Source organism: Gobius niger (genome assembly GCF_951799975.1).
Source record: "Gobius niger genome assembly, chromosome: 12".
Taxonomy (NCBI): Eukaryota; Metazoa; Chordata; class Actinopteri; order Gobiiformes; family Gobiidae; genus Gobius; species Gobius niger.
The window spans coordinates 6,904,551-6,911,651 of NC_136863.1; positions in this window are offsets into that span (position 1 = coordinate 6,904,551).

Below are 7,101 nucleotides of genomic sequence, written 5' to 3' on the forward strand. Positions count from 1 at the left end.
GTCAGTATGTCTATTATGTGACATAATAGTAACAATTAACAAAGCCTTTACAAAAGACTTTACATAAATCAACTGTGAGCTACCAAAAAGTAGCACCTTTAAAGTAGATTTAACCATAGACAGTGTCAAAAAGCCTCGATTTAAAAGATTGCAACAGACCTTCCAGATGAAAGCTGGAGACGGTGCCACAGTGAAGGAGCTTGGTTGGAAAAAGGCCTTTCCTCCAATGGTGCTCTTTTCAGCAACTCTAGGGACAACTGGCATCCTGAATGTTGAGATCGGAGAGGTCTAGTTAGACAGGATCGTATCATTGGAGCAAATCCTCGATGTAGGCTTGATAATGGATGACTGTGGAAGCGAATTTGATACGATATAATTTCATTATCTCTTTGTGTATCAAACAAGGTTACCAGTTGGAATTGGCTGCTTTGTAAAAATGGATCTATCATGCATGTTTTAACGTCATTCCCTCATCAAGGACAGTAGTATTTTACAACATTCGAGCGGTTTTGAGTGCGTCAGTGCCTCGTTCTGTACTTCCTGATTACAATTGTGTCATTGTTCAAACCCAAAAACTGTCCTCCACATTTTTTAAAGCCCATAATCCAATGATATCGATTCTGAGCCGTTATGTGCTGGAGCAGCTAACCACACTGTATCCAATCTGGAAGTTATTTTTTTTAAGGAAATTATTCCTATAGCTGCCAGCAGGAGGAGCTCCAGTCATGATTCTCACCAGCTCTTTCATCTGCATTATTGTTACTATTTAAAGCAGTACTATGCAACTTGTTTACCTTAATAAATCCTTTTCGATGTTCCTCTGGGGGTAATACAAGTGTTAATGGGATGATTGGGGGGTCTTTCATCTCCCCCTGGTGTCTCTGGCCAGAAAACCACAATCGCAACTTCCCTGCCACTGGGTCAGAGTCACCAATACACACTAATGGAATCACAAAGAAGAAGCTAACAGGCTAACGGACAAAGCTAACTGCGTGCTAGCGCCACTTAAACAGTATATACAGCCAAGTTTGAGTGACAAAAATGACCTCCATTGTGTCATTGGATGTACAATATCCCTCTCTCTCTTTGTCTTTTCTGTCAGTGTAGTATTTACTCTCACGGACAATTAATGAGTAAAAAATACGCAAACATGCTATGACACCTGCAGTGGCGCTTATGGCCTCTATTCTTTATTCTTTATTCTTTATTAGGATCCCCATTAGCGTCCAAAAGTGGTTGCTAGTCTTCCTGGGGTCCTGACACAATATAAAATTACAAAACAATTAAAATAGAATACATGAATGTTACACATTTCATATAATCATACAACCTTATAGGACACATATTAGGGGCAAGAGATACTTAGTTCTGCTTTAATTTTTTATATTTTCAAATTATAAAACGCAAAATATCAAAGCTGAGGCACACAAAAGGTTTTTAAGTCTATTTTTAAGCTCCACTTTATTTTATTTATTTATTTTATTTATGGTTTATTTGGTAGGGACAGTGCAAGTTAATGAACAAGCCACACCGGATTGTAGCCTTAGGCTAATTTTCATCCGTCGTCCCCCATGTGCACTCTCAAACACACTCTCATACATCCTGGCCTATTGTACATGTTTTTAGTGGTAGGGGAAACCGGAGTACTCGGAGGAAACCTACGCAGACACGGGGAGAACATGCAAACTCCACACAGAAAGGCCCCGTCCTTGGTGGGAATCGAACCCGGACCTTCTAGCTGTGAAGCACAAGCACTAACCGCTGTGCTACCGTGCCGCGTTAAGCCTTTCCACTGGTTTTGGCCATGTGCTTTTAATGTAAAACAGGCTATATTTAGCTCATTCCCTAATAATATTCACAATGGGACAAGAAAGCCTCAAATCCAGTGCAATCAGAGCTGCCTGCCACACAAAGTCCCATGTGGTCTGGACACACAGCGTGAAGCACTTGTCGCCCGTGGCATCTCTTTGATCTGACCTTTACATTAATGCAGCATCTTAATGAGAGGATCTTTACTGTTTACAGCGGCTCTCATCTGTAATAACCGCCTTGTATGACGTTGGTTTAGTGCTGGTAAAAGAAAGTGTGGCAGCCTGTTAAAAATAATGGAGCCATTATCTCAACAGACTAAATTATACACCATGAGAGTTTGTGAAATGTAGCTGTTCATGATTAGCCATGGTGAATGTGGTCCTTGTAGCTTGTGAAGCAATTACCATAGCAACTGTCGAGCAAACACAGTAATGGAAAATATGCTCATGGTTCAGCGCACCAGACGGGCCTGTTATCGAGATGGCCTTGAGTATAACCAAAAAAAGTTTCAACTCGGCGGTCTCAAATTACACAGCAACTATAACATCATCATAAAAGGCTACAAAGTAACCCAGTGTGATTTTGATTTCTATCGACAGCCGAGGCCGACCCTGTTTATATTGGCTTCATGATATAATGATAATGAAATAACGTTTCTTCTTCCCTCTGGCATGACACCAATGGCTCACTTTCTCAATTTCTATAAAGGGTTTTATTGGATAATGAAGTGTTTTCCCTTCTCTTGCAGACTAGCAGCCGCTGTGACGATGACCCAGGTAAATAAGCATAATTATTGTTATTGATTCTCTGGTAGTTGTATTTGTAAAGGGTTTACACATGGAGAGGAGTACTGTGAATAGAGGACAAGGTGTGTGTCATACCCCTACATGTCAATCCAATGAAGGGTTCTCTTCACAAAAATCCTACTGGAACCAAGGACAGGATAAACCCCTCCCTACTAGATCCAACACATTGTACAGATCAGTATCCAGGCGGCAACAAAATTATTGTCAGGTGAAGATAGAAGCTACCAAGCTCTTCCAATCTTTCCCTATTTAAATGTGGTTACGTGAAGTGTTACAAGATAAAGTATAGTTACACAAAATTAAGCAATGAGGATTTTCTAAGCGGAACTATATTGTAAGGCGTAATAATACCAGGAGTACTTTGACATCTGCGCTTTCAGTCTCCCTCTCGACCAGAAACCCTGCAAAACAATAGATCCTTGAGAGTTGGAGAAGCCACTGTGATGAAAAGTAAAAGTGCCATGGCAACCTCGCCCATACAGCCATTGGGTCACAAAATGGTAAATTACACACAAATATCAAGTTTATTTTCACGCATAAAAAGTTCCATAATGCAGCTTTAAAAAGGGACTATACAGAGTTTAAAAATGTTAAAATTAAGTATTTTCCTCCCCCTACATGTTCCATTCCTCTAAAATCCTGCAGTGTCACTCAAAAAGGTGTTAATTCGGGTCCGAAGTGCCGTCATGCACGAGCTTAATATAGAAGCTGCAGTTACACGCATGACCTGAGGTGGCAGTATTGAGTATAAAATGGTTAACTTGCATCTAGTCCCTTTAAGGTCATTGTTTTTTCCAGTGCAGAAATTGCTTCTTGTGTCAGATTTTCCTTTGAATATTTCCGCACCAATCCCCTCATTCCTGTTTCATTGAATGTTTTGTTGGTATATGAGTATTAAAATGGCATTAGAAAGAATCTGACTCGCTGCTGCCTGTATAAACCCCGTCTATGCTCTTTATCATTACGACAGGATCCTGCCTCTCCATTCGCACCATGCCTCCATCGCACAGTGCCGCCTTCAGAGAGGAGTCACAGCGGTGGATTTACGAAAGAACAGCTTCATCTACCAGGCTGTCAGGAAGCTGAACTCTCTCCCCTCCCTCGACTCCAGCCCTTCAAAACACACTGAACTCTAAACCCAAAGAACAAATCCTCCGTGACACTAAAATGATCTTTTATCTCGGATCATCTTCACCATCCGCAAAGGTCAAGTTGCAGCTCGTGTCGGTGAAGCGAGAGCATTGTGTCGGCCATCTTGGGTTTTTTTCCCGGGAGGTGAATGAGGGCGGTGATTTCGGAAAACGAAGCGACAGCGGACGACAGGAGAGACGCAATCAGGATTGAAGATTTTCCAAACATGTTGTGGATGTCAAGATCTCACAGTAGTTTAATGTCAACATTTTTTTTTAATTATTATTATTGTCGATTCAGCTTTTTCAGGCTTCATATCTTCATGACTTCCCACCCCTCAATCCTATACCCCTTGAAAAGAGCTGAATTTTAAGCATCTCTTCAGCGTGGTTTTGACATAAACATGAGGCGGGTTTTCATAATACAAGCAGAATTTTGCAGATTGTGACCCAGTTAACATTTTTAGCCATTTTTCCAAGATTTTAAGATTCAACCAAGTCTAAACAAGGACTAAACCGACCCTTAACCACCAAGAAATCATCAGAGAAAGAAAAGAAAGAACCACTTTTAACTGAAATGATGAAACTTTGGATACATACCTCTGGAAATTCTGAAAACCATTACTGCTATCTACGCTGCGCTTTGAAAACCACTTCTCAAAGCCATAGACTTGCCTTTGTACCCGGCTCCATCTGGATTTTGAACCTTGTGACTTCTCTCAAATGTCATTAGCCTCACCTGGTCTTTGCGATACAACCTCTACCCTGGATTTCTTGAAGAGTGAATCACCATTTCCTCCTCCTCCTCGCCGTCCTGCAGCCTGCAGTTTCCACAGTGATTGTAATTTAGGGCTATATATATATATGTAACGATGGACTGTTCTGAGAGCTCTTACACAGTCAGGCATAATCTGAACTCCTCCCGGATGCATTAGGCGATAAGGTTTATAAATCAGTGTATTTGAAAGGGTTGGTGCTTCTGTCTTTGTCTGGGCATACTCTTTGCTAAAGTCTGCAAAAAGGAATATGTAATGATTTGTAATATTGTTAATTTAAGAGGAGACACTGCAGGCAAAACCTCTTCTTCGCTTAATGTTGCCCTCTTACCTTTTACCTGGAAACACAAATGATGCTACTGCCAAAATAAGCTATTTTGTCATGTCACTGAATCAACTCTTCTCTATAGATTTAGATGGAAACTTGTGAGTCCAAACTGCCTTTTTCCTCACAGTCCAGGGACATCTACACCTTCATCACTATCATACACTTTGTTCAACAGAAAGTGCGATGTTGATATCCATTAGTTTCACTTCCTGGTCCTGTGAGCAAGCTAAAATAAGTCCCTCCCCCTCCCTACCTCCTCTTGTTCACCTTCGCTGTGCAGCTTTTTCAGTAAAGAGAAAAAAATAAAAAGAAAAGAATATACGAGGAGAGCATTTCCTGGAAACGATAAACCTCAGGAGGGGTTTTTCGCCACGCTGCTATGAACAGCCACTGGGGAAGATTCAAAGATTACTGAAAGATGCGCGAGCGGATTAATCAGGCTTTTAACCCTAAAAGACAAGACAAATGGTGACTTTTTACAGATTTTTAAATAGGAACTAGTATAAATAGGAACTAGTATTTTCAAAGACTGAATGATGTTATAGTTGCTGTGTTATTTGAGACCGCTGAGTTTTGGTTATACTCATGGCCATCTCGATAACAGGCTCGTCTGGTGTGCAGAACCATGAGATATCCAAATGATGTATTTTCTACATCAATAAAACAAACTCATAGATACAGACGGCATCGCGTCACACAAGGGGGCGTGGCCTCGCCGAGAGGAAGGAAGTATGTTTTTGGAAACATAATTTTTCACACTTCTGCTGTTTTCTGGCAGAATATAAACTTATCACACACACAGAAAGTCGACGATATGGACACAATTTTATTCCTCGATATTTATGCCAGATGTCTCGATATCAATACGATATGATATAACTACGGGTTCGGTGAAAACCAAGCATTTTTTAGAAAAATTAAAACATGACACAAAAGAGTGCAGTTTTATTGATGAAAATCTATATTGTTTATATCTTGCTTTTTGGATATTAATATCTTGAATGTTCATATCTTGATATTTCACAGCAGATTGTTCAGTAGAAGCGACAAAACGACAGTCATAGCTAGCGCTAGCACGTAGCACGCGCTAACACGCTTCATGTTAGCATTCTCCATTATTTATGTAATTATGGGCTGTTGAACTGTTTTGCTCCACTCCATGTCTTTGTATCCTTATTAGGTAGACAATTATATTCAGAATTCAGCATTTGTTAAAGTGGTTTTGGAGTAATACAGAAAGTTTAGATTTTTCTCCTCTTTGTTTTCCCCCTCAACTGCTTCAAACATGACCATATATGGGCGATTCCAGAGATGCCGTATGTATCTATAGAATAAAGCCAGGCTCCAAAACATTAGCCAAAAATATCCAGATGAAAACAACGAATGAGCAAGAACAGATACTTGAAATAAAAGTGTCAAATTTATAGTATCTCTAAATGTAATTATTTTTGCCTTAATATACAGGCCAAGCTCTACTTCAATATCTCATCTCTCTTTTCATCTCACATAAGACTCTTATAAGAGCAGCCATTACTGTCTATTCTCCGCAGCCCATTTGTCTTATTGCACTGCGAATGCTCTTTTAGACATTATATACCTCTGTCTTATAGCCATCCCGGTGGAGGACGACCGGTGTCCGTCCCAAAAGTGCACCCGAGAATAAATTGGTCAATCTCCAATGAATGTACATTGTGTCCCTTTAACAAAAAACAAAAATAGATCGGCCAAACAAGGGCTGAACATATGGGATGAAATCTATTTGTGTTGTGATTAGATTTGCAGTTCACGTTTTATACTCGAGATTTAGTTCAGTGCTCATTTGCGAAACATTCCAGGTTATATACAGCCTTCCCAGGAGGGGCCCGGAGCTTTGTCTGGTCATGAGCGATATTATTTACTCAATGATTTGCTTCAACGACATCCAGCAACATTAAATCTTGAGAGAGAATGAAAAATGGGCTGCAAATGCAAGACTCACAGGCATTTGTAACATGTTTGTATCGACCAAAACTTCAGGGTTAGCAGGTTTTACACATCAAAGCCCACATGTAAATATGACCAGAGTTTGCCGCAATTCTTTTTTTTTATCTGTGGCCCTATGGCAGGTTGATGTTTGCAGGCAGGACATGTCACGCTACGGGAAGCACAAAATGTTCATCTTGAGGGAAATAAACTCCATGCCCACGCTGTGCCTGCAGGTTTGGGTGTCCAGGAGCCAGAGATTGACTGAAGGGACTGCACGTGCAGAA